Here is a 22,420-nt window from a genome sequence, read left to right on the forward strand (position 1 = left end):
GACTGCTTGCAGCTGCCACATTCCACTGTTGTTCGGAAGGCCGGAAGGCAACGAGTCTCATAAGGCAATCTTTTGGGGCTACCATCTCTGGCTTCTCTTCCCTATGTGATAGAGAGCTCAATGGAACACTCACCTGGTGTCGGCCTCTGACCAGTTGCAATCTCTCCTCACCCCTTCTCGCCCTCAGGGTGCAACAGTCTAGTGAGACAACCCTTCAATTTTAGTTTCCTAAACCTCTATTCCCAAAATAATAGAGTCATATTGTGCTTAGTTTTATGAATGATAGCAAGCAAGTATTCGCTTACAGGGACGCTTGTCCCACACACAAGGTGGGTGGGCAGACACCTACTACTGACAAAGGTCTGATTGCTTTGCTAGTTGTATGTACTTTTTGTGGGTTTTACGCATGCTCACAAACATGTTCACAGTGCTACGAATCGTCAACGATCAATTCCTTTGAGCCCATAATGTTGCGCCTCATCACACACTTTATTCCTGCAAGTAACTTCATGAGCTCCGTGAGGGTGCTCATACATGGAAACATGTTTATGATGCTCAGGCCCGTTTTTGAGCACTTATCCAGAGTCAGAGACCCACAACTGCATGCAGGCAAACAAGCTGTTACTGCCGCCAACAAAGGCAGTTCACTTCGCTAGTTGCATGTGTTACTCCCATGGCCAGATGCACACCCGTGAGGGATAGTAAGGACTACGTACCATCATACAATTTGGAACCTCATTCTAATAAATCATTAGATCTCTTCCTAATTCGATGGTTGTATTCCTTGGAAGGGAGTCAGATTATTCATGATCCTCTTACCTTCCCGTAACCAGACATAGGTAGTCTGCCCTCGAGTAGACTCCTCCTTCATTCCAGACAGTTCCTCCCCAACATCTCCGGATTGTTCGTCTAAGAATTGAAAGTACTTCTTTCTGATGAGTCTTTTTCTAAAAGGGCATCGACAGAGTGGTTAATGATCCTGATAGCTCCGCAGTGCCAGCAAATGCAATAGCTCCTAGACCCTACCTTGCTCACGGAGGCACAGATGGAGCTAGTTCCACTCCCGGATTCACTCAGGAAATCACATGTAAAGGTCTTACACAAAGCAGTAGCTTCGCTACAGCTTTCTGCCTGGAGGTTATCCAGCAACTCTTCATAGAGCGAGGCATTTCACAACCAGTTGCGAGGAGAATGACAGGTTACCCCAGGGAGTTGTCTTCTGCCGTCTACCAAGCAAAGTAGTCTGTCTTTTATGGTTGGTGTCGGGGAAGGGATATTACTCCTCTCGGTGCCACTATCCCAGTGATAGCAGAATTCTTACTGTATCTCTTGGAGGAAAATCTCTGCTCAGTCTTGGCAGTGAAAGTCTACCACTCGACCTTGAGACTAAATGGCGTTAGCATTTCTTAGACGGAATTGTCTCTCCTCATACAAAGGTTTGAGCACACATGCTCTCAATCAGAAGCCAGACTTGCAAAGGTCAGTGAGCTACATGGTCTGTACTGCGATATTGCCCATTTGAGGGGATAGAGGGAAGTGACACTTAGCTTTGTCCTGGGGTTTGTAGCTAAGACTCAAAATCTGGCTGTAGCAGATCCTAGATTTGGGCCGTTCCTGATTGAGTGTCTCCGTTCTGTAACAGATAACCCATATCAGCTGTTACTATTGCTTGTGAGGCCACTGAGGAAGTATCTCAAATGGTCTTGAAGCCTTTAAACTTACCTACAGCTCGCCCATCTCCAGCTCACAGCTAGACTTTAGACAACTCTCCTATCTGCCACTCTCCGATCGCCAGCTAACCAGTTGCCAACTTACCGATTGTCAGCTCGCTGATCGCCGCCTCCCTGGTCGTCAGCTTGCCAAGCGCCGATTCAACGGCTAAAAGATCTCCAGCTTCTTAAAGATTGCGCCGTTCCCCATGGACGTTCGACAACTCGTTGTTCGCCGTCTATTTACCCGACAGCTCACCGTTCGTCAACTTGATGTTCACTTGCTTGTGGCTCGCAGGCTCGCCATTAGCTGTTTACCAGCTCGTGATCATCATTAAGCCAGCTCAGGATCGTCACTAGTCAGCTCTCCTCAAGGTTGCTGTAGGAACCAGCAACTACTTCCAGCATCTAATGGTTAACCTTGGATACTTTGCCTTCCCAGGTAAAGACACTTCCGGAAAGATCCCTTCTGTCGGAGACCCTTACCGGTACTTCATTGACGCATGTGCTTCCCAAGAGTCTCTCTTCGGAGAGTACTCTAATCTAGACGGCATAGATTGTCTTCTCACCTCTCTTGGTCTTACGCTATTTCGGTAGCCCTCCCACGTAGAGTTGAAGGAGCTGCTCCCGAGAATCTCTCTTTAGAGAGTACTCCCATCTAGAGGACATAGGTCATTTTTTTTATTTCTGTGTTAGGCTTATGCTTCTTTGGTAGCCCTCCCCTGTAGAGTTGAAAAAGTTCAATGCAGATTTTGTTCTGGGAACCTAACCCTGCACAACCCCAACAATGACTGGGGTAAGGCACGAGCGCTAATCTTAGCGATTAATACCCCTCACCTTTTGGGTTTAGTTAGTTTCTCACAAACAGCGTTTCTTTGGTTTTTGAAGTTTTCATCTTCTGCGAACTTTGAAGAACCCACATTCATGTAGCCAGGTTTCTTTAATGAATTCGGCATGTTCAAGGACGTTCATCCCTCATGAACGTACGTTCTTCACCTACACTTCGTTCCTACTACAGAATAGTTTATGGGCCATGTGCCTCAAGGACCAGGTTGCTGCTTCAGCTGCTACCTCCTCCCTTGTTTCACCTATAGTATAGGATTACCTTTGCATGGATAGCAACTGTGTTAGTTATGCAGTCTCCTGTAGCAAATTGGATCTCGGACGTGGTTGTGTAGGCAAATTCTTTGAATATTTCCCCTCCCCTGCATTAGGAGGCACAACCTCATGTGGTTACCACCCCCCTCATTCTCTTGTTCTTAGATAATTTAATTCAGTGCAGTCTAACGCAACATCTGAGGCAACTTAATTAATTGCTAGAATCCCAGTCAACCCTGGGATGGGTAACCTTCTAGAACAACAGAGGTTGTTGGCATCTTGTGTTCTCACGGTCTCCGTCGGCCTACACGCCCTTGGACCTTCGTGTGAGCACCTTCAACCTCTATTCACAAAATCCTTTCCCGGAGAAACATATTTGCCCAACCCTTCACGATACTTAGTCTTTTTGTGAACTCGGTCAATGGCTCTTTTATGTAACCGGAACCCTCCCTTTGGCCGCAGTTGTTCGAAAGGATATCTTCCTTTCTCACCCTAGAGTAAGGTTTTTTCAGTAATGGAAAAAACCCTCCTACAGCTCAAAATACTTGGGTCATGTTTTTTTACCAAGGACAGAGTCCACATCCAAGCCACAAGAGATACTCATTTGTCTCTTCCATCCTCCTTTAGGAGTTGGGTAGCAGTCACTCTTTATCTTCACAATCTGAACATTTGGTCTCGTAAGAAAATGCGGTTCATCAAGATACTGCTGAGCTTCTTTGGTCACTTCTTTCAGAAGTCTCCACTTTTAGCCTCTCATCTGGGAATGAATTTAATCATCTATCGCTGTCATGGAAGGGGAAGGCTCGCGATCATACAAACAGTTAGCCCCTGGCTTCCTGTACAATATCGACCACTAGGACTGATACTCCTAGTCCCCTTTTTGGGGTTTTTACCCTAAGGTCAACCTTCCCCCTCAGGATCAGCCTCGTTTCCGAAGACTTCGGACGACTGGCTGAACCTAAGAGTCTCGAGCTCCTCCGAGACATCTCCTCGAGTTAACCACAATCTGAGGATTGGAGTAATCTCAAGAGAGACCCGACTGTCATAGCGAATACGAGTATCCATAGACATGGTCATCAGCCAGCAGAAACTCCCACAGGTTCAACAAGACTGCATCAGTCTCCGTCGAATCCAACCTCTTTAGGAACAGCCAGATCCCAGGTTCTTCGCCAACATGGATCTTCCTTTCCTTTGGTTCTCTACGAGATCCAAGCAAGAGGCTGTCCTGATAAGGAGGTTGAGAATCTCATCCAGGGAGTCAATTTCCTTGGTTTTCCCGGATTTAACGTTTCCCATGAAAGCATCAAAGAAAAGGGGGGGAGCACATACGGTACCACCTGTCCTCAGGACTATGGTCCGAGCACGAGTAGTACCATCTCTTAACATCCTAGAAAGGCATCTACTTCTCTCGGGAAGATTTGCCTAGGGTGACGGCAGTGATTCATCTGTTTTCCCGTTCACGGGAAACACTTCCTGCTCCTAAATGGTCTCCCCTTAGGGGGATCCTGTCAATGGGTTTTGAAATTTAATCAATCAACCCCTTCTACGGGATACTTCCTCCTTTGCCCTCTGTTCAGAGGCCTTCCTATGGGAAGCAGCATGGATAAGAAAGACTGCGTTCACCTATTAGGCTCCCTTTTTATATTAGGGAAAATTACTTCAGACCACCACCGAGCAGGTCTCTTCAGCAGTCTTAACTCATTAAGAAACTCGGCTAGCACACCAGACTCGTCTTGCCTAACAGCCCTATCACGTCCAGCGATGAGTCTACAACATCGGAGAACCCATTGAGGACTTCCTTTACGACTAGATGCTGCGAGGTGAGGATCGTGTAAGGCTTCTCTCTTTTCTCGTGGGTGTAATTCTGGTAATAAACCCTTAAAATTGCTATCGAGAGGAAGGCTGCTCCTAGACTTAGGGGACGGGAGTCCATTGCTCGTTCCTCGAACATCTCCTGACTGGAAGAATATGCCTTTCTTCCTTGTCTCCAATCATCGCTCTTCAGAGTTTGAGCCTACCTACCCGTAGTCGGGTAATAAAGTCCCTCTATGGGGCATGGGTTGCTCCCTTTTGTCCCAGGGGTGCCCCTCAATGACCCAGGACCCCTACACATCAGAAATTCACCTGATCCAGAGGACAGGTCTCTCCTGGTGTTACCCTCGACCAAGAGAGAAGGTACACCCTATGGGTCGCCCTCAATGTCTCTCACTCACGGTGTGTTTGTGTTGACTTCTGCGACCATGCGTACTTGCCCTGGACTTGAAGGTCGGCCCTGCAGAACCTTCATATCAGCTGTGGACACCGATCGCCACACCCTTTGTCCCCTCTGCAGAGGTGAGCGTCGGGAGTGGTCTGCCTCCCAGTGGGAAAGGTTTGGGCGACAGCAGAAGAAGAAGTCAAAGCGGGATATTTCTCTTTCGAAGGTTTCTTTGAAAGGGGAAAAACCCAAGACCTCTTCTTCCGCTTTCCAATCGTCCTCCGTAGCTCCTGCTCGTTCGGTTTCTTCTGGGAGACCGTTGAGTAGTAGCGTAGATCCTTTAATATACCGCCAACCCCGGTCCTCAAGAGATGGTGTTGCTTCCCCTAGTAAACCTACCCCACTTCTCCTCCCGGGTGAGGCCTTATCTCTGTCTTCTTTTTTACTGGTGTGGTCATCCTTGGGGCTTCCAGGTCCACCCTCCAAGGACTCCTTGCTGTGCTTCTTCATTCGTGGTGCTAGTGCGCAGCTATCATCAACTTCGGAGTTAGATCCTCTGTCGTGCGTCGATGTTGTAGTGTCTGAGATGTCTTTTGTGGCCGCTGTAGACGCCCCTACACCTTCAGATTCTCCAGCTGTTGCTGCCAATCTGTTCCCACATTCCTGTTCATCCTTCGAGGGGAACTTAGTCTTTCTTCTGTCTCTCCTGCGAGTGTTTCTTCTCCTTGGGGAGTTCACTTATAGAGACTCCTCTGTGGTGTACTGCTGCTTCTAGAAGTCAGCTTGCTGATCCCCGGCCCTGAGAGGGCGTCTTCGACGCAGAGCTCGCCCTCTCCTACTGCGAGGAACCTTGGCTTCTCCCCTGAAGAGGAAAAAAGGAGTGTCAGATGCAGTTACATCCCCTAAGGTTAAACTAACTCCTGTTAGGCCTTCAAGGCCTGTCCTCCCTGTCTCTCCCGCTGGACACTGTCCTACCTCACCTCCGCTGAGGAAGTAGCGCTAGGCTCGGACTTCCTCCCTTCCACCTTCTGAGGAAGTTTCTCCTCGCACAGAGAGTTCTTCACCACCGACGGAAGTCAGGAGAGACGGTCAAATCCGGCCTTTGATGCTTGAGTCCTACCTCCTTTCTCGGAAGGAATCAAAAGACTCCAAGGCTCTTTTAAAGTCCTCTTCATGGACCTCCAGGCCTACAGGAACCACTAGTCACTCCAGGGATGCCCGCGACCCACCCCGAGAGGAGCTCTCTGGTGTGGAAGAAGGAGACTTTGTTGCTAGTCCCACTTTGGAGGGGGAGCAGAAAGAGTCAGAACATGCTTCCTGTTAAGTTCTGATTCTTATTAGGGTACTGAACAGGTTTACCAACCCGAAGATCTCCCCACGAGAGGGAAAAGACACAGTCATAGACCATTTTCTTGGCACTCAGAAGCCCTCTAGACCAGTACAACCTTGCCCTAGTCTCAAGGGCTAAAGGGTGCCCGGGCTAAGATCGCTCAACAGCCCTCCGAGCTCTCCTTCTCCCAACGTTCCGGCTCTACCGCCAAGCTTCTTCCACCTCCTCGCTTTCCACAGAGGAGATATTTTGAGATTTTGGACGAGCCTCATCCAGCTCCTTGTCTCCATCACTCTCTGGAAGAGATCACCAAGGGAGTCTCTCTAGAAAGGCTCTCTAGCCATCAGGTCTCGTTCTCAGCATCTGAAATCCTCAAGCAGAAGGTCACGAAGTATGCCATTCAGGCTACTTCGTGGCTTGATCTGTGGTTGGGGACCCTGGGAATCCTGGTTTGAACCGAGGATTTCTCCAAGGAACGCACCAGTAAAGCGATGGAAACTTTCCTTCTTTCAGGCACTCGCACCATCGAGTTTCTCGGCCATCAAGTCTCGAACTTATGAGCGAACACCTTTCTGAAAAGTCAGGATGCAGTGTCAGAGAGATTCCATCAGCAGGTCCTGAATACCGAGATCGCTAGGCTCGGGAACTCCTCTTTAGAGGGATCCTTTCTGTTTGAGCAAAAGGACGTTGGACATGTTGACGAGAGATGGAGGAAGTCCCACCAGGACTCCCTCCTCCATAGGTGTTTGACATCCAAGTCCTATAAACCACCAGCTCCTCAGCAGTCCCAGCCAACGAAGATCGTGACGAACAAGAGAGCAGCAAAGACAGTTGTTTTTAAAAGCGTTTTGTGACCAAAGAAGGGAAAGGCACTAAGTCCTCCAGGGAAGGGAAATTTCCTAGAGGGAGCGGCTGAGGCTGCAAAAGCTAGAAAAGCCATTCGCCCCGCTTGTCCACCAGTGGAGGGGGATGCCTACAAAGTTGCTGGGAAAGGTGGAAGCAACTTGGTGCGGAGCCCTGGACAATCTCCGTTATTCGTTCAGGGTATCACGTCCCGTTCACAACATCTCCCCTCCCCTGATCAGGAATCCACTGTCAGTAGACTCCTTTGTGATGAGATCAGCAAACGAACTAGCCCTCCGGGCAGAAGTCTAGACCTTGTTGAAGAAGGGCCCTCTCCAAGAGGTCCTCGACAAGTCCCCAGGCTTCTTCAGTCGACACTTTCTTGTGAAAAAGGCGTCTGGAGGCTGGAGACCCGTCATTGATCTCTCAGCTCTGAACAAGTTTGTCAAGCAAACTGTTGAGCATGGAGACAGCATACACAGTCAGACAAACAGTAAGACCACGGGACTTCATGTGCACAATGGACCTAAAGGATACGTACTTCCAGATCCCTATCCATCCGTCTCCAAGGAAGTACTTAAGATTCAGCCTAGACAACAGGTAATACCAGTTCAAGGTGCTGTGCTTCGGTTTTTCCACAGCAGCTCAAGTCTTCACCAGTGAGTTCAACCTAGTATCATCTTGGGCACTCAGGATTGGCATCCGTCTCCTCCGTTATCTAGATGACTGGCTAATCCTAGCGGACTTGGTGTTAACCCTTCTTCAACACCGAGACAGACCTCTGAGGCTTTGACAAGATCTGGGATCATGGTAAACCTTGATAAGTTTGCTATGCTTCTTATGCAGAGACTGGTATACCTAGGCATGATAGTAGACACCAATCTCCACAAAGCCTTCCCATCAGACGACATGATAATTCGGCTGAGAAAGGTCGCAGGGACCCTTTCTCAGACGGGAAGAACTTCCAGCCCAGACATGGCTACGTCTTCTCGGACACCTTTCATCCCTGGCCTGTCTATTTCCTAACGGTTGCCTCAGGATTCGATCTCTCCAGTGGCGACTCAATTCCTGGTGGAATCAGGCTTTTGACTCCCTGGACATATTGATCCCCACGGGATCAGCGGAACAGACGGACCTTGAAGGGTGGGTGTCAGAAGACGAGAACCTACGAAAGAGAGTTGATCTTCTTGTCCTCCCCCCAGATTTGATGGTGTTCTCAGACACTTAAAAAAAAGGGTGGGAGCCCACGTGCTGCAGCACACAACCTCAGGCCTCTGGTCAGAGTCAGAAGAGTACCTCCACATAAATCTCTTAGAGATGAAGGCCATCTTTCTGGCCCTTCAACAGTTCCACCAGTTCCTGGCGGGCCACTCAGTGGGGGTGACGAGCAACAGCACCACAGTATTGGCTCACATCAACGATCAAGGAGGTACAGTGAACCCTCGTTTATCGCGGTAGATAGGTTCCAGACCCGGCCGCGATAGGTGAAATTCCGCGAAGTAGTGACATCATATTTACCTATTTATTTAACATGTATATTCGGACTTTTAAAACCTTCCCTTGTACATAGTACTGTTAACAAACTACCCTTTAATGTACAGAACACTTAATGCATGTACTACAGCACCCTAAACTAAAACAGGCACAAATATTAAAGGCGATTTTATATCATGCGTTTCCTAAACACCTAAAAAGCACGATAAAAAATGGCAACCAATGTTTTGTTTACGTTCATCTCTGATCATAATGAAGAAACAAACTCATTTAGTGTACACATATATGTATAGGTTAGTTTTTGCATCGATTATATTGATTATACAGTATGTTGATTTTTTTATTACCATTGTTTTACTTTATTTTTCTTAGGACTTCCAAATGAAATGTTTTTCTTTATGACGCCGCCTGAAACGACGGCGTCATAAAGTACTGTACGCTCAGTAAACAACCACGCTCAGAACAAACAAGGCATTTAACGCGCATGATGATAGTGATAAATAATGATACAGTACAGTATTTACAGTAAAAGCATTTACAAAATATGTTACCTTACAAATATAATTTACCGTATCTATATAAAATCATACAGTACTGTACAGTACATATAGTACGTAGCAAAGCAGGAAAACAATTTACGAGAGAGAGAGAGAGAGAGAGAGAGAGAGAGAGAGAGAGAGAGAGAGAGAGAGAGAGAGAGAGATTGTTTTACGTACGTACTGTAAATGTAAATTTTAAACAAAAAAATCAATTTACGAGAGAGAGAGAGAGAGAGAGAGAGAGAGAGAGAGAGAGAGAGAGAGAGAGAGAGATTGTTTTACGTACGTACTGTAAATGTAAATTTTAAACAAAAAAAATCAATTTACGAGAGAGAGAGAGAGAGAGAGAGAGAGAGAGAGAGAGAGAGAGAGAGAGAGAGAGAGAGAGAGAGAGATTGTTTTACGTACGTAAATGTAAATTTTAAACAAAAAAAAATATGATAGGTTACAACATGTAGACTTTTAAAACCTTCCCTTTAACTTAATGCATACAGTACAGTACTAAACTATAAAACAGGCACAAATACAGTATTAGAATGTGAGAATATTAGAGTAAAAAATAAAGATTGTTACTGTACTCACCACGAAAGAAGTTCAAGAAAAACTTGAATGATGATGGCGATGAATTTGCTGCACAGTAGAAATGATGATGATGAAGCTGATGATGTGTTCTACTGTGCAGCCAGGTAGTATTTTACGTCTCTTCAGACGGAGGTGTCTTTTCCTGGGACACCTCTTCAACTTCTTCAATTTCTTCCGAAGGCGTAGTAGCAGGAGGAACTTGCTCTTTTTTGCGAGGCTTGAAGAACATTGTGATCGGAAGTTGTTTCCGCTGCTTCTTTTTTCGATCTAAGAGCATCTTGTAGGGAGTCATTATGTCATCAACCTTGTTGCAGAATTGCATCGACCGAACCATATCCTCGTCCCACTCTTGCAACATTTCTTTCACCTCCTTTATATGGTTGCAGACCTTGGCAAGCCGTTCTAGTGTTAAGCCCGTTTCTTCGACATTTTCTTGGGTCTCTTCCTGGGTTTCACTCTCTTCTTCGCTTGCCGATTTCGTCAGGTCTTCGAGGTCTGTGTCAGTTAGGGGCTGGGAATGGCAGTCCAACAACTTGTCGACGTCTTCAGTCGTCATGTCGCCAAACCCGTCACCTCCAATTATGGCAGCCAACTGCACAGATTTGCGTACTGCAGAGTGTTGGATTTCAGCAGGTGTAAATCCCTCGTCGTCGTAAACAATCTCGGGCCACAACTTCTTCCAGCTCGCATTCACAGTTGCAGGTTTCATCTCTTGAAGTGCCTTCTGAATATTCTTCAGGTACGTGGCTATGGTGTACTGCCGCCAGTACGCCTTCAAGTTAAAATCTTCATCCTCATCCTCTTGGGCAGCATCCACACACGCAATGAGGTCCGCCAAGGTATTCTTCGTGTAGAGGGCCTTGAACGCCCTGATAACCCCCTGGTCCATCGGTTGAATTAATGACGTGGTGTTGGGTGGCAGGAACTCAACCTGAACGCCCTCACGTGACAGGTCAGTTGCGTGTCCACCAGCGTTATCCATAAGGAGAAGGATCTTGAATGGCAAGCCCTTCTCTACGAGATATTCATTGACTTGCGGGATGAAACACTGGTGGAACCAGTTGGAGGTCAGCATCTTCGTAATCCATGCTTTTGGATTATGCATCCAGTACACGGGAAGGAGATTCTTATTCTTATTTTTCAAAGCGCGAGGATTTTTCGACTTATAAATAAGCCCCGGCTTTAGCATAAATCCAGCAGCATTGCCACACATCACGAGGGTAACGCGATCCTTGAATGCTTTAAAGCCAGAGGCTTTGGCTTCCTCTTTGAACAGGAAAGTTCGAGACGGCATTCTCTTCCAAAACAAGCCGGTCTCATCCATATTAAAGACTTGTTCCGGCTTGTATCCACCTTCGGCGATAATATTCTTGAACGTCTGGTTCACGTAAGTTTCAGCAGCGGCAGTGTCAGCCGAAGCAGCCTCCCCATGCAGGGAAGCGCTTTTCAGGGCGAAGCGTTTCTGAAATTTCGCGAACCATCCTTTGCTGGCGGAAAAACGTTGTTTCTGAGGCTGGGAATCAGTGGATGTCCCTGGTTGAGGATCATCTGCATCATCATCTTCTTCAGCATGGTTGCCATCGTCGTCTTGAGGTTCCTTTGCAGCAAAATTCTGATACAAGCTCAAAGCCTTTGTTCGGATGGTGTTTGTATCCAAGGCTATGTTCTTCTTCCGGCAGTCGGCAATCCACACAGCTAAAGCACCTTCCATGCGTACGATCGTTTTATTACGCGTTGTAACGACTCGCTTCGCTGATCTGCTAAAGGTGATTGCAGCCGTCTTTCTAATGTTCACCTCGTCCTTCTTGATATAGCGAACAGTAGATTCGTTGATCCCAAAATGGCGCGCCGCGGACGCGTAACTTCTACCGTCTTTTAACATATCGAGAAGCGTAACCTTCTCAGCAATCGTCATCATCCTTCGGTGGCGTTTAGGCTCACTACCAGCCTTAGTAGAAGCAGAACGCTTTGGAGGCATTGTACAGTAGGATTTGACAAAAAGTTCAACTTAGAAAGGTCGCACACAGCACAGATTAAACTTCACAAACTTAAGAACGTCTACTCAGCGATACGCGGGAACAGAGAGTGGACGACCCGGGCCCGCGAGAACCTAGATGCTGGAAGCTGGAGATGAGGGCAAAACACCAATCACAGGCTAGATAACAAAACTTGAGTTCTGATTCGTCATCTATCAGCGCTTGAACCAATCACAACCCGTCTTACAGTATATGATGCGTAGGTTACCAACTCATACAAGATACCCCGCGCATACCGTATGTACAGTATTAATAATAATAATAATAAATAATGATAATAATACAGTACAGTACTGTAATAATAATAATAATAATGATAATAGTAATAACAATCATAATTTTATTAACAACAACAACAATAATAATAATAACAATAATAATAATAGCTTTACGTATGCTATTTTATTCTTTTGTAGGATGTGTGTCTCTCTCTCTCTCTCTCTCTCTCTCTCTCTCTCTCTCTCTCTCTCTCTCTCTCTCGTACGCTTATTCGAAATGTGATTTTTGCAACAAAGAATATTATTGGATGCAGTACTACGTACGTATACATACAAAAGATTCATGGAAAAGAAGCACATCCATTACATTTGTAGTACAGTAGTAGCCATCAGCAGCCTTACACCATTCTAATATTGTATGACTGCATCTGATTTGCGTTTCATGTTCGATTTAATTTTACTACGTACTGTATACAGTACTGAATTATCGTATGATAATAATACAGTAATAATAATAATAATAATGATAATAATAATAACAATAATAATTTTATTAACAACAACAACAATAATAATAATAATAACAATAATAATACACGTAATAGCTTTACGTATGCTATTTTATTCTTTTGTAGGATGTCTCTCTCTCTCTCTCTCTCTCTCTCTCTCTCTCTCTCTCTCTCTCTCTCTCTCTCTCTCTCTCTCTCTCGTACGCTTATTCGAAATGTGATTTTTGCAACAAAGAATATTATTGGATGCAGTACTACGTACGTATACATACAAAAGAATCATGGAAAAGATGCACATCCATTACATTTGTAGTATAGTAGCCATCAGCAGCCTTACACCATTCTAATATGGTATGACTGCATCTGATTTGCGTTTCATGTTCGATTTAATTTTACTACGTACTGTATACAGTACTGTATTATCGTATGATCACATTCTCTTTTCGTGTTTTATTTCTTTCTGTGCTGAATTATATATCATATGTAAGGCAATGAACAATCAGTAAGAGCAGATATTACTAATTACAGTATTAATGGAATTACAGGTAACAAAATATCGTATTTGGGGGTCTTCAGATTTCGCGGTATTTTCGAAATTTCCGGAAAATCCGCAATATGTATATATATATGGGTTATGGAAAAAACCCGCGAAGTGGTGAATCCGCGATGGTCGAACCACGAAGTAGCGAGGGTTCACTGTACCTTTTTGTAGCCCCTGAGATGGGCCGAGATTCACTCGATACCACTATCGGCAAGCTTCATTTCAGGCAAGAGGAATGTGCTCGCCAACAACCTGAGCAGAGGATCTCAGATAGTTAGTACCAAGTGGTCTTTGGATGATCTAGTAGCCAATAAAGTCCTGACTTTGTGGGGTTCTCCAACTGTTGATCTCTTCGCAATGGCCCTGAAATTCAGGCTTCCGTTGTACTGCTCCCCTGTCCCAGACCCCAAGGCTCTCTGGCAGGATGCATTCCACCAACGATGGGACAACATCGGCGTTTACTCCTTTCCCCCGTTTGGTCTGATAGGGAGGGTACTCAACAAGGCCAAAATATCGGTTAACCTCTTGATAACTCTCATAGCTCCGCTATGGCATCATGCGGAATGGTTTCCGGACCTTCTTCAACTCCTGACGGAGTATCCAAGAGAACTCCCTCCATGAGACGATCTACTCAAACGACCACATGCCAAGATCTTCCCCAAAGCCACGCCTGGAGACTATCCAGCATCTTCTCACTCAGAGACGATTTTTGCAACAAGTTGCAAGCAGGATGTCTGGATATCTGTGGAAATCATCAGCAGCTGTCTACCAGGCAAAGTAGAAAGTCTTCTGCCGTTAGTGTCGTGGAAGGGGTATCTCATCTCTCTCGATTCCACTGTTCCACTAATAGCGGAGTTCCTCGTGTATGTGTGTGAAGAAGTATGCCTTTCAGTCTTGGCGGTTAAAGGATATCGCTCAGCCTTAAGCCTAGCCCTTAGACTTAACAGAATGGATATATCCTCATTGCTAGAACTTTCCTTACTCATATGGAGTTACGAACTTACCTGTCCTCAGTCTGAAGTGAGACTCCCCCATGGAACGTGGTTCGAGTTCTCAGGTCTCTAAAAAGACCTCCCTATGAACCATTACGCCAGGCAACAGATCGCCACCTCACTTGGAAGATGGTGCTCCTGCTAGCTTTGGCTTCGGCCAAGCGAGTTAGTGAACTTCATGGTCTCTCATAAGACATCGCCCATTCAAGGGGATGAGGAGAGGTAACATTCGGCTTCGTCCCTTAGTTTGTAGCCAAGACTCAGAAGCCGGGAGTAGCAGATCCCCGATTCGACTCCTTCGGGATTTTGAGTCTCCGCTCTGTAACTGATAATCCTGATCATGTCTTACTCTGCCCAGTGAGGAGTTTGAGGCTGTACCCCAAGAAAACAGCCGCAGCCCGTCCCCGTGTGTCTGCACTTTTCATCAGCATGGGGAGGAACAAGAGGAGGGACACCATCTCTGCCTGGATTTGCAAGGTCATAGGCCATGCCCTGAATCTGGACCCTCCTCCTCCACGTTGCGCCAAAGCCCACCATGTCAGGGGCATAGCTACGTCTCTGGTATTCAAGAGAAACTTTTCTGTGACGCAGGTTCTACAGGCTGGAGTGTGGAAACGTCAGAATACGTTCACAGCCCACTACCTGCAAGACGTGACCCAAAGAAAGCTTAATAGGTTCTCTATCGGCCCTGTGGTGGCTGCACAACAGCTGGTATAATACCTTAAGCTCCTTATTGGACAAGTAGCAGAAAGTTGAGGGCACCGTTACCCGGTTTTAGTGTGCAATATGAAAAAGTTTGACTGGCTCTTATTCTTTTCTTCATTCACCCCTCTCTTGGGGAAAGCAGCATCCTGGGTTCTCTGCATAAGATGACCTCAAATCACTGCAGGTAAACCATGCTTCCTTGTGTTCTTAGTATTAAGCTAATACTGTTGCGTCCCCATACCCGGGCGAATTGGTATTGGGAAAGTCCCGGTAACATCAGTTTTTCCTACAAAGACTCGGACTAACTTTTATGTGGACAGTCACACTTCTAAACATCTCACAGCTTGCGTAGGCCACGGACCTTGCGGAGCAAGGTTTAGCGAGGTGCAGGGACCTCTTTTTTTTTTTTTGGTACAGACCTATTCAAAATAAGGAGCCTTCTGGTAAAGCAAAAAGCCAGTTTGGCAGGAACGTCCACCCTCCTAATGGGTGAGTCGCCCCTAATAAATAGCGTAGGTTTGTATTCCAGTTACGGAACAATGGATAAATTTGTAGATAATTTGTATTTTTCCTAACGATACAAACCTTTAGCTATGTATGCAAACTTACCTGCCAGCCCTATCTCCCTTGAAGTCCTACCTCCAAGTAAAGTGAGCTAAATCACCTGTGTGTGAGTGGGAGCGTAGCAAGCTACCCGCCCTACCCCCGCTAACTAGCAGAATTGGCAGTTAACCATCCTAAAATTTTAATGGCTCATCCTTTCAGCTTCGCTTAAAGTAATAACCCCTAATAAATAGCTAAAGGTTTGTATCATTAGGAAAAATAAAAATTATCTACGAATTTGTCATATTGTTACTAGAGAGAGGGTGAGCAAGGGGACTGGTCGAACTCCCTCCACTCCGCTAAGTAACAGTGTGTAGTTACACCAAACTTAAAAGTCTTATGACTGGATTCAGGTACTGCTGAAACATATTTCCACTGTAAATAGCTGAAGGTTTGCATAGTTAAGAAATATACAAATTATTCCCGAATTTGTCTATTTTTTTTCTTTTGCCTTACGAGAAGGTGAAAAAAAAATAAATTATGGTCCATAATTTTACAAATGTTTGTAAAACTGCTTATGTATTGCACAAAGTTCTATTGTTGTTTCATAAAAGCTGCAGTGAAATTTTCCCAGTCAGTGGTTCTGACCTAAAAAAAATTATTTATTTAAGTTTGTAGAAGTCTTCAAGCAATGACAAAATATTAAGGCACAAGAATGGATATAATCTGGTCATTGGGTGGGCAAGAGAATATTCTATATATTGTTGTTCAGAGTGCAGTGCATTCATGGCTTTCACAAATGTATGACTCAGAAAGTTGGTTTTAGGTTGTTCCCAAATTGTATCCTGCAGATGGGTGTTTTTGAGAGCAGTGAGTCTTATCTGTATGTATATGATATTTTGTTTCAATGCACATTTTTTTAGATTTTCTTATAGTCAAATCTTTAGCTTGATGCTAAAAACAGCATGCAATCTGTGCAGTTTTGAGTATGGTAATTATTAACCATATGTTTTACTACACATTTTAATGGTAAATAGGAATTTTGGTGCATTAGACAATTAAAAGGGAATCTGTGGCTCATTTTTATTGAGCTTGAAAGCATTATGCTTTGGTGGCTTGTCATATCCACAATAACAGATGGAAAATATTTTACAAGTTAATTTGTATGATGATATTTACCGGGCTAGATTAATTCTTTTGTAATTCTTGTTAATTTACATATTTTTTTTTTTCTTTTGTACAGTGTCAAATATGTGATTGATTGTTTCATGTTTTAAAGATTTAAAAAAATATGATTTTCGTATTAGCGATTATGTAACACATCTTTTCTCTTTTATACAGGATCTTCAACAAAAGGGAGTAATAACGGAAGTCAGATTTGTGGTTTTGGTAAAGTATTTTACATCACCTAGCTACTCAACTGGTGCTGCCTAATGTACAGGTATTTTTTTTTTCATTACATTCTAAACTTAATCATTTATTTGAGGGGATGATTAACGTAAACTTTGTGGAAACTATTTTCATAAATGAGGACTATTGTACAGGGTAATTTACTCAGTGTTCAACATGCTGTTCTCATGAATATGATATTACCCTAGAACTCGAGGAATTTTTTTTTTTTTTTTTATCAAAGTTGTTTCATTGTTACTGTACCATTGCAACTAGATTAATCTTGTATGCTTAATGTTTACTATTAGACTTTTCATTTATTTTTGTCTATCTATATTTTTCACAAGAGATATATTGAGGAAGGACAAATAAAATGTAAGAACTAATAAGCTAAAATGATAAGGTCTTTTGTAGTGGAGAGTAAGGGATCAGCACATACTTGAAATTTATTAATTGAAATGTAAGAGTATACTGTACATTTTTGCTTGTTCTCTAATGGATACAAATCCTCGTCATTTATACTCCTATATCATTTTACTACACCAGAAAGAAAGAATTCTTGGGATGCTATATTAACAGTGTGGTTATCAGTTGTTTACCCACGCTGTGGTTAAGCACTGCCCACAGCACTTCTGTTCATAACCCTGAATGGACATTCGCTATGATTACTGTCCACGCTGTGTTGTGCCTTTCCTTTTCCTTGTGTGCTTGTGCATACTTGGCCCGGTCTTGAAGGCCACCCTCATAGTACCTATATGAGCTGGGTCATGGTAGACCTCATTCTTTGTCACCGAGTTGCTGTGGTAGGCGCTGCTTGTATTCTTCAACCTGTGATTTTTGTGGGGATTGGTTGCCCCTCTCAGTATTATTATTATTATTATTATTATTATTATTATTATTATTATTATTATTATTATTATTACTAGCTAAGCTACAACCCTAGTTGGAAAAGCAGGATGCTAGAAGCCCAAGGGCTCCAACAGGGTAAAATAGCCCAGTGAGGAATGGAGATAAGGAAATACTGTAAACCATATGAGAAGTAATGAATAATTAAAATAGAATATTATAAGAACAGTAACAACATTAATACACACCTTTCACATATAAACTATAAAAAGAGACCTATTTCGGTAGAAGTAGTATGGTGCTTGTTGTAATGAGGCTAAAAGAGATTGTTCTCCTTCTGATTCCTTCTCTCTTGAGAGGCTTTCTGGGCTTTCGGTTACTTTCTCTGCCCCAGAGCTCATCAACATCGAGAAGGCCCGAAGTACACCATGCAGGTTGCTTCATGGCTGGATCTGTGGTTGGGTTCAGTGGGCCACGTTGTACGAACCGAGGATTGGTCCAAGGAGAGTACAAGGAGGTTCATGGAGACCTTTCTCTTGTCCTCTTTTTCTGTCTTGCCTGCACCCTATTTTTCAGCCAGGTAGGCACCCTCTTTCTCAGTCTTGCCTGCACACTTTCTCTGTGTTGGCTGACACTCTCCTTCTCTCTGTTGTCTGCACCCTCTTTATCTGTCTTGCTTACACCCTCTTTCTCTTTCTTGTCCACACCCTCTTTCTCTGTCTTGCCTGCAGCCTCTTTCTCTGTCTTGCCTGTAGCCTCTTTCTCTGTCTTGCCTGCAGCCTCTTTTTCTGTCTTGCCAGCAACCTCTTTCTCTGTCTTGCTAGCACCCTCTTTCTCTCTGTTGTCTGCACCCTTTTTCTATGTCTTGCTTACACCCTCCTTTTCCTTCTTTTCTACACCCTCTTTTTAAATATAAAACTTAACCGCTGGTTATATAAGAGCTGAAGTCTCCTGACGCCGTGGCATAAATTCAAAATCTTGCACTATCGTAGATATGGCAGGTGTACAACCGCGCCCTAGCGGTACCACAGGTGGAACTACACCCAGCCACTTCAGTTCTTCTTCTGCTGCCATAGCTGGCTGTCATATTGAAGTTCGCTCTCGCTGTCTTACTCTGTTGGGAAGTTGTTTGGTGATGTACAACGTTTTCTTTGAGTTTGAACTATCGTTAATCATTTTCTCTTTCATTTAATCTTGAAATCCTTTTTTGTTCCGTAACCGAAATACAAACCACGCTATTTACATTGGGTTTACTTTCGGCCTAGCTGAAATTGACGAGCCATTAGATTTTAACGAGGGTTTACTACCCCGCGCTAGTTAGCAGGGGTAGGGGGAGGGGTAGCTTGCTACCCCTACCCCCCTCACACACCGGTGAAATGTCTCACTTCACTTTTGGCTCGGACGATGGACAGACGTGCCTGTCTTCATCCTCGCTTGGCAGCCATTACTTGTTTTGTCTTTACTTAATCACTTACTTTTCTTTTACTCAATATATATGTAAACATTTTTTCGTGTTTATGTATATATTTGAGTATAGAAATCAGTAAGTTTCCTTTTCAGAGTTCGTGCTTGTGTGTGTAGTGTACGATATCTCCGTGGAGCCCTCGGCAGTTAGGCCACCACGGTGTAATTTCATGGGTCGCGATCGAGTTTGACTACGGTCTTTCTCTCTCTCTCTTTTGAGGTCGTTCACCCTTTACTACGTTACCTTTACTACGTCTGAGTAGCTTCCTTCCCGTGTGGGTGGGGTTGCTACGCCGTACGTTTTGTCTCAATTAGTTTATGAATCTAATTGTATTTGTTGATTTTTCAGCTTTTGTAGAACGATTCCTTTCGGAGTTTTCGTTCTTTATTTAGTGTTCATTCATTTTTATATTACATAATTACATAGTTACATAATTATAATTGTTATAATTCTGTGTCAACGGCCATACCAAGTTGAAAACACCGCTTCTCGCCCGATCAGCGAAGTTAAGCAACGTTGGGTCTGGTCTGTACTTGGATGGGTGACCGCCTGGGAACACCAGATGCTGTTGGCATTAATAGCAGTCCCCTCCTGTCAGGGACAGGTAGCACGGGAGGCTCTCCCGGGGAGGCATAATTCTAGATGGAGAGGCAGAGTTCACAACTCTAGGATTGGCAACCCCCCTTGCAGGTCTCACGCTGGGGGGATGCCTAAGGTTACTCGTCCGGATAACAGCTTCCCGATGCCGATTCCTGCACGATCTCCGTGATCAGCCAAGGATATCGCGCCTCGCTCTTACCATCTCTCCGTCATTGTCAGCGAATCCAGTGTCACTGAGCCTTTATGCCATGGGGTCGGCAAGAGGTTTGCCCGTTGGGCAGAAGGATCCATGCCTTAGGAGAAGGTCCTCCATAGGGTCGTTGACAGCTTCGCCCCCCCCCCCCCCCCCCCCGGCTTCTTCAGTCGATCCTTTCTCGTAGGAAAGCATCTGAGACGGGAGTTCCGTCGTCGACCTCTCAGCTCTGATCAAGTTTGTCGAACAAACTACGTCCAGCGTGGAACAGCAGAGTCGATCAGACTGGTAACGGGACTGCAGGACTCCTTATGCCCTGGATCGGAAGGACGGGTACTTCCAGGTTCCATTCCATCCATCTTCCAGGAAGCTCTTGGAATTCAGCCTAGACTACAGGTGTTCCGTCTCCTTCGCTTTTTGGAGGTCTGGTCAACATCTGGAGTATCTAGCCATGATATTGACTCCTTCTCCGAGCCTTCCCTTCAGTTGACTGTGGCAAGGCTGAGGAGAGTTGCAGTACCTGTTCTCAGCCAAGCAGAGCTTTCAGCCCTATCTTGGAACGTTTCCTGGGTCTCTTTTCCTCATTGACCCATCTAAGTCCCGAACGGTCGCCTCAGGATAAGTTCCCTGTGAGGCGGCCCAAATTCCGGTGGTATCAAAGCAACGATTAGCCGGACTTTCTGGCCCCTATGGGACCAGTGGAACGTTTAGACCTGCAATGGGTGTTGACCTATGGAACCTCTTGCATGGGAGTGGATATGCTCGTCCTTTCCCCACATTTGATGCTGTTCTCGGACTCGTCAAAGAAAAGGGGGGGGGGCATGTTCCGGTTCAGGCCTATGGTCAGGACCTGAAGGGTACCTCCTCATCATTCAGGTAGGCTTAGAGGCCGTAGTCTGGCCCTTCTACAGATCCTACAGATCCTACAGATCCTGCTGAGTCGCTCCGTGCGCGACAACTTCATGGTACTGGCGTATTCCAACCAGCAGGGAGGCGCATTTTCATACTTTCGCATCTTGCAGTAGAGATACTGAGATGATCCGAAGTCCTCTCAATACCACTATCGGCTCGCTCATTCCGGGCAGAGGAATGTTCTCTCCGACAATCTGAGCAGAGCCTAACAGATAGAGAGTACCTGGGAGTCTTTGGCCTCTAGTAACCTGCAAGTCCTGGCCTGGGGGACCTGATCACGACAGCCTGGAACTTCAAGCTTCCGCTGTTCTTCCCCCCAGTCTCAGACCCCAAGACTCTTTGGCAAGATGATTTCCGGTGACGGTGGGACAACATCGACGCCTACGTCTTCCCACCATTGTTGTCTGTTGAGAAGGGGTCTCAACAAGACCAGGTTGTCTGTCAACCTTTTGATGGCCCTGAGAGCTCCGCTGCGACTATACGCAGAACGGTTTCCGGACCCTCTGCATCCCCTGACGGAACTCCCGGGGGAGCTTCTTCCACGACACAGGCTACTCAAACAACCACACTACAACATCTTTCACAAGCCATTGCATCGCTTCGGCTTCACGCCTGGAGACACTACGCCGCCTCCTCAAGAAGAGACAACCCGCAACAGTCGCGGAGCGGAGGTCGCGTCACCTGCGATAGTCATCCGCAGGGGTCTACCAGGCGAAGTGGAGAGTCTTCTGTGGTTGGTGTCGTGGGAGAGATACCTCTTCCTTTGAGGCCTCTACTCCAGCAATAACGGAGTTATTGCTTTTCGGCGGGAGGAAACTCTTTTCCGCTCTCGGCAGTGAAGCCTATCGCTCAGCCTTTCCCTGGCCTTCAGGCTGAAAGGAATAGACTTTTCCTTCCCGCGGATCTTTCTTCGCTCATGCGAAGCTACAAACGTACCTGCCCCAGTCGGAGTGAGACCTCCTCCATGGAGCATGGTTCGGATTCTCTAGTCCCTTAAGAGATCTTCTCAAGAACCATTACGTCAGGCCTCTGATCGTAATCCGTCTTGGGGGACGATGCTCCTGCTCACTCTGGCCTCAGCCAGTGTGTAAGCAATCTTCATGGTCTCGTACGACTCCGCCCTTTCAAGAGAATAGGGGGAGGCAACATTCAGGTTTGCTCTTGAGTTGTTTTCTAGACTCAGAATCTTGGAGTCCCGGATCTTCGGTTCGACTCCTTCAAGATTTCGAGTCTCCGTTCTGTATCAGATGACCCAGACCTTCTCCTTCTTGCCAGTAAAGGAACCGAGGGGTTATCTTTGAGAACAGCTGCAGTTTGTCCTCACGTGCAAGCCGGTTTGGGAGCACAGGAAGGACACGGGAGAGTCACCAGTATACCTTTTCAGCTCGGACTCAAGGGCATTCATCTCGACCTGAATCCAGACCCTCCCCCGTCACGTCGCCCTACAGCACGATGTCGGATACATTGCAACGTCCCTCGCCTTCGAGTAGAACTACTCTGTGACGCAGGTGCTACAAGCTGGAGTCTGGAAGCGTCTAATGACCTTCGCAGCCCGCTTCCTGCAGGACGTGACCCACAGGGGTATCGATACGTTTCTATCGCTCTGTGGTGGCTACACAACAGCTGGTCTAACCTCAGGCTCCTTTTTGGACAGGTAGCAGAAGGTTGAGGGCATTGTT

The 22,420-nt window shown here is 45.6% G+C and overlaps 1 long non-coding RNA gene and 1 other non-coding gene across 2 annotated transcripts in view; both read left to right on the forward strand.

Moving 5' to 3' along the window:
• LOC137649688 (uncharacterized) overlaps positions 1-22,420 on the forward strand; it is a 56,972-nt gene that overhangs the window by 17,601 nt on the left and 16,951 nt on the right. The window contains exon 2 of the long non-coding RNA XR_011045823.1: positions 16,678-16,777. This is a non-coding gene — a long non-coding RNA (uncharacterized lncRNA). The remainder of the gene's footprint in view (positions 1-16,677; positions 16,778-22,420) is intronic.
• LOC137650333 (5S ribosomal RNA) lies at positions 19,492-19,610 on the forward strand. The gene has a single exon (XR_011045961.1). It is a non-coding gene; the product is annotated as a 5S ribosomal RNA (ribosomal RNA).

The sequence above is a fragment of the Palaemon carinicauda genome, chromosome 11 (genome assembly GCF_036898095.1).
Source record: "Palaemon carinicauda isolate YSFRI2023 chromosome 11, ASM3689809v2, whole genome shotgun sequence".
Classification (NCBI taxonomy): domain Eukaryota; kingdom Metazoa; phylum Arthropoda; class Malacostraca; order Decapoda; family Palaemonidae; genus Palaemon; species Palaemon carinicauda.